This window comes from Embiotoca jacksoni, unplaced genomic scaffold (assembly GCF_022577435.1).
Source record: "Embiotoca jacksoni isolate LCO1_2020_lvr unplaced genomic scaffold, fEmbJac1.0.p SCAF_2, whole genome shotgun sequence".
Classification (NCBI taxonomy): domain Eukaryota; kingdom Metazoa; phylum Chordata; class Actinopteri; family Embiotocidae; genus Embiotoca; species Embiotoca jacksoni.
Window position 1 is genome coordinate 12,419,049 of NW_027185340.1, and position 6,113 is coordinate 12,425,161.

Here is a 6,113-nt window from a genome sequence, read left to right on the forward strand (position 1 = left end):
CCTGAACTGATGAAACTTCCTTCTCTTTATTTGTCTGTGAGAAAAAAAAAAACAGGTTTGGTTTTCACATTTATTTCCTGTTTTCAGTTCAGCTCATTGCAGCTGTGTATCCATTTATATCAAACCACCAGTGTCTGTATCCTCACATCCCGGTTTCCTACAGCCAACCGGTAGCTATCTGCAACAAAGCAGCCCTTAAACTGTATCTCGCTTCCCAGTCAAATTTTCACAGGTCAGGCTGATCAGCAGGTGTGCACCATTCTACAAAACCCCTCTTTCTCTCTTTCTGTCACGTTCTCTATCTTCCTGTGTCAGATACATTCATCCCTCTCTCACACTCTGTCTCTCAGTTTCTCTATATCTGTCTGTTTCTCTGTTGCTTTCCCACTCACTCAGTCTGGCTTCCCAAGAAGTACTGATGTGTGCTGATAGGCTTCTTTTTTTTTGTTTTGTTGCTTTGCAAACTCTTCCTCACTGCCTTTTGCTTTCTCTTTAACTATTTTGTTCATCTTCTGACTTTTCCATCGTCAGGTGCAGCTTTGCATGATTGTTTTTGTCTGAATTGCATCTCTCCCGGCATATATCTTTTTCTGCATGTTGTTCACCTCACAGTTCTTCCCCACCAGACATGGCTGCGTAATGCGGGTAGGAAGGAAAGTGGAAGTTCCCCCAGTCCTACTTCCTCCCCTATTGCGACCTCGCTCTTTTCAGACCACAAAGCAGCCCCACATTACCCAGATGCCTTTGCACTGACACCAACTCTTCCTCACCGATATGGTGTCTGCACGGTGTCACAAGGTTGGCCTCAAAAGTCTAAACTAGCAAACTGCAAAAAAAAAAATTACTTTTATCTGCAAGACACAGAGAACAAACTCTTATGTAACTTTGTGAGAGTTCATCTATTTATTTGCTTAACTTAAAGAAGTTGGAAGTTGCAAACATTATAGCAGCTCTACCACTGAACATGTTACATCAGCCAAGTGGGTTAATATAATAAAACAGATAACCACAGTGCTCAGTCCAAACACCAGCACTGACAAGAGATTCTCAAGCTGCAGAGCACCACCCCTTCCACATCTCCAATGTTTCAACAGCGACATTACACCAGACAGTCACTGACTTGCAGAAATCTTTTCCTAACATCTCACATTACAACAAAAGTGAGCAGACAAACACTTCAAGCTAGTGTGTGATACCAGATTTCGATGGTGCTTCAACTAGCCTTACTGACTTCTAAAATATGGGTGTGTAACAGAAACTAAAGAGGCGTGTGGGTTGATGTCATATGTGTGAGTGTGTGTGCATATCTTTGCTGGCGTGTGTGAAACTTTAAGGGCCTGTCCAAACATCCACCATTACCTGGCAGGAAAAACAGGAACAGGACTTGTCACCAGCTGATTGCACAACCTTGCTGGGGATTCACACTTGGCTGAAAAAGACTTGGAACTGCTCCCTGCTCTGTAACCTGAAACCCAGAAGACTGGCTACACGCCTCAGACAAAACCAACGCTGATTAAAGTGCTTAGGAATGAAAGATCTATGATGTCACCATTTAAACGCCATACATTGTTGTAAACTCATCTGTGCCAGATGTGTTCATTGTTCATTGTCAGTTGGCTTGAGTACTGGATTAGTCTTGACATGTGGTACACTGGCTGAGCCTTTGTCCAGCGTCATTGTGGTGTGGTTTAGTGTTAATGTGAGTGTGCAACGCGTGTCTGTGTGTGTAGGTGTGAGTGTCAGCAGTTTCATGTACCTTTGCTGCCGTTATGCAGCTCCAACTGTCTGACAGGCTCTGCAGAAGAAGTGGACAGTGGAACCCGACAGAGGAAGTCTTGCAACCAGAACCACTAACCTGCTTAACCAATGCATCCAGAGGAGAAAGAAAAAAAGAATAGCAGCACTCGGGCTGAACTATTTCACCAATCTCTTTTACCTATCTCCTGTCAGTCCTGTATAAACTCCAAGGTTACACAAACACTGGTTCTCACAAATATGATGCAGGGAGCATGCGGACAACACCTTTGGGTTTTATACTTTTCTTCATAAAATATTAGACATGCTGAGTACAGCATCTAAAACACTTCTGTGCTACTTATGTTTCCAGATTGTCACGCAGGATGGGGAGAAGAAAATACATTTAAACCACGAGAGACCTGACAGCTGAAATGGTTAATTGAGCAGACAGGTCGTGGGAGGATGTCAAGACTTCTTCACAATAGTTGTTGTTTGTGTCACTATCTTTACTGAGGGTTCAAAAACATGACATCGACTACAAAAGTTAATTTCCCTGATCTCAGAATCCAGACTAAAGCTTGGTATTATTAGTGTATTAAATCATTATCATTGTATTAAATAGCATAAATGCTTCACACTTAAAACTTCTACAGTGAATAACTTAAAATTTGGCAGACAGACATATTATTTCAAGATGCTTTGGTATGTTCCGAGCTGTTAAGTGCAGAGCGCTTTACATTTTCATACTAAAATGATGTCTTTAATTATCCTAATAATCACCTGCAGTGGACGGTATGGATTTTTTTTTTTTTTTTTTTACAGTAGACTTCAAATTATTTTACACGAACGACCACGGTGTTCCCTCCAAAACAGTTTCTATTGTCAGTGCCACGAAAGCATTCCCCATTTACAATTTTCTTTTCTCTCCTCAGTGTTGATGACATTCCATTGCAGCTCTCAGTAATACCCGCCGGCTTCAATATCATTTCAGAAAACATTTTCTTTGGGATTCTTTCAAAACGTCTTCAAAAAATTCGTCATGGTCCAAATGTAACTAAGATTAAAAATAACTAAAAATGACAGCGATAATCTTTTTATTTGGCCACATATATTGTCTGAGAAAAGTGTTTCTGCTGGAGGAACAGCACAAAGCGAGGGCAGGTGTATCACTCCAGTGCTGAAAGTATGACTCAAGCAGAGATATGATCTAGATGGCAACAACAAAAACAAAAAAATCAACTGACAGGCAGGTAAATAGAGGAATCTGAAGACGAAAAGATACAGTTTGGGGTCTGTTCAGGCTTTACTCTTCTCAGTTTTGCTACCGCCTTCAGGCCGCTTTGATTTGGTGTGTTTGCTGTGTGAGTGTGTGAGCGCAATACACAGATTAAAGAAGTAAGGGGGTGAAGAAGACTGCTCTGACATTTAGAGGCTTCGACAGGCTCTAGCACCCACCTGTTCATAGAGAAAGACCGTAGAGGAACAAACACCACTCATTACATTGGAAACTGGCGAGCCTCTAAGGCTGAGAAGTATGGTGGAGAAGGTCTGGCTGCAAACTCCAATTTTAAAAAAAATTATACTTAGAGAAAGATGCTTTTTTTTGTTGTTGGACAGAACGTGTTTTGCTCCCCACTTCCTTAAATTTGCTTTTCAGTGTGCTCGTAGTGAAGCTGCCAATGCCTGGCATTTTGTTTTTCTTTGTTAGGTTTTATTAACTTTTAAGCAAAACATTTTTAAAACAATAAACTGCTTTGTATTAAATTTTGCTTAAAGTTCGCCTCAATTTAAAGTTTTGGAAGTTTTTGTCAAGACAAAGTAATCAAGCCATTTATTAATCTCTGATAAATACATTCCATAATTGAATTATGAAAAAAAAAAAAAAAAAAAATTCTGCTGAGTCCTTTGTGTCAGCAGTGGGTCACATGACTGATTGCTATCAGACCTTACAAAATAATTAACACCAGCTTGTTCCACAATGTCAGTTTAATGGGAGTGCTTCACAATCAGAGCCTAATTGTCTCACTAAATTATCATTTTCTTTTAATGATTCATGTTAAGGGAAATTAGTCTATTAGGGATTAAATTGCCAAATCACAAATCAATACAATGCACTGTATGTCATTTTATACAATTGTACAGAGCAGTTTTAAAAATTATGTGAATGAATCTTTCAATACGTTTATTGGGAGAGAGACAGGAAGCGATGAAGTGAATCTTGCTCTATTAACAGTATATTATTATATAAAGTGAAGCTTGACTCCAAAGAACAATGACTTGGGCTGATAAGATTCTTTTTTTTTCTAATAACTAAGCCTTCCATTCAAATATATTCTAATATCTGAGTGTCACCTGGTCATCAGCTCAGTGCTTCATCCGGATTTCCATTTCACTGTGAGAATCACATAATTCTACTGGTGGTGACTTTGCTTTCGTGATAATAACCAAAGGACACTTATAACAAGTATATATTATGTTCAAGCAGGGACAGAGAGAGCAGAAAAGACACATTTCCACACATTCCATGACATTTGACTGTTGAACATTATTCACATTTCACCTGATTCAAAACTACATTTTTTTTTCTTCTCTCACAATAAAGTCTTTTAATTGCAAGTAAGGTACAGTTGCATGTTTTGAAAGAAACAATTCAACAATATGTTTGACTTCCTGTTTCAAAATGACCAAAACAGGCAGGTCAGTAGAACCATTTCTTTAATAGAGAGAAACTCATGCCTTAAAATATACATTGTCTTCTTCACAGCAGTGTGTCTTCATATAAGGTCATTGATGTAAAAAAACAAAAAAGGGCTGACCAATCCTCCAACTTCCTTCACCACATTCAGTGTTTAACTGTCCAGAAAAATTATCAAAGAAATTCAATCAATGTGCATCTTTTTGATAAATAAATCACATATTTTAGGACATAAAAATACACAACCATATGCAAATACCTGAGAGCCCATCACATCAGAAAGTTGGTATCAATATCAGAGATGATCTATCAGCACACATTTGTACATAATTTCAACATTCAGTGCCAAAATATACACTGTCTGTATATTATTTCTTAAAAAACACAACACACCCAGAACCCTGCTTTTTTACATTTTTGTAAACATTTTTAAACACACAAAGTTCACAAAACCTATTTGTATTAACATTTCAGCAGAAAAATAGACATTTAGCACACTCACTTTCAGAATTTACAAAAACATCCCCGCAGTCTGTAACAATAACAATGATTTTGATTTTCAAGTAAAGTCCTCCCTCACAGGTAGGGCTGACTGAAGTTTTTTTTGTTGTTGTTGTTTTTTTTGTTTGTTCATATGGCTGCTTCAGTTGATGAGTTTGTTTATAAGTAAGGCTGTCCTTATTACGACATTACTGAGGAGAAAAATATTTTCTGTCTATCGATACTTTGACCGAAAGACAGAGCAGATACCTACATTGATAGATAGCCAGATTTTGTGCCCCAAAATGTTTAAGTACCGTTCTATTAATTATCGTTACCTCTGGAGGGGATTAATAAAGTAAAATCAAGGTAGCGACATTTTACCAGAGGATAAACTCTGTTATTTAGGTGGAACCCTGTCTACACAGATAAGGCTTCGTAGATAACAAATATATACAGGAATAATATGACAGAGGAACGTATGGATTCAATATCACAGCTGCGAGGTGTAAACAATTCCCAGTGCCAAAACTTTACAGACAGTGAGTCTTTATGCCAGCTGGGCACCAGTTGCGCATAAAAGAAGCCACATGTAAACAGAGAAAAAGCTGCCTTTTGTTTACGAGTTGACATTGATCGTAAAAAGCACTGAGTTTAACCTTAGAGCATAACCCGCCATTTATCACAAAAGATAAAAACTAATTTGTGAAAGTAATAATGCTAAACTTCCTGTGAGTTTTCACACCTCCGTTTCCGATGTGCAGCTCTGAGATTGTCCCCTTAAAACAAAAGGCTGAACAGTGTTCTGTTCATGACCATCTTCTGTTGTTCCTACACTTCAAGAAGAAAGTTAGAAAATGCTGCCTAAAGAGACGTAAAGTGCGTGACCGACTGCACCGGGCACAGTCTTATCCGAGTCCTTTCGCAGGGGAGACGGCGACAGCGCAATCTGGCGTCCTTCAACACGCGGGCGAGATCGTGGACGGTTAGACTGGGAGGTGGGAATCTCCCGCTCGGCCCTTTGCGTTTTACATACGTGATCCTTAAACGTTACCGGGGGGGGGGGGGGGGGGGGGTTAAGGAAGGGGGATTTGGATTGCGACAGTTTTGGGAAGTTCCCACGAAGCTGCGGCCGCACTCCCTCGACTCCCCCTCCCCCCTCCCCCCTCCGCGCTGCCCTGTTTTTGATTCCCCTTTGCGA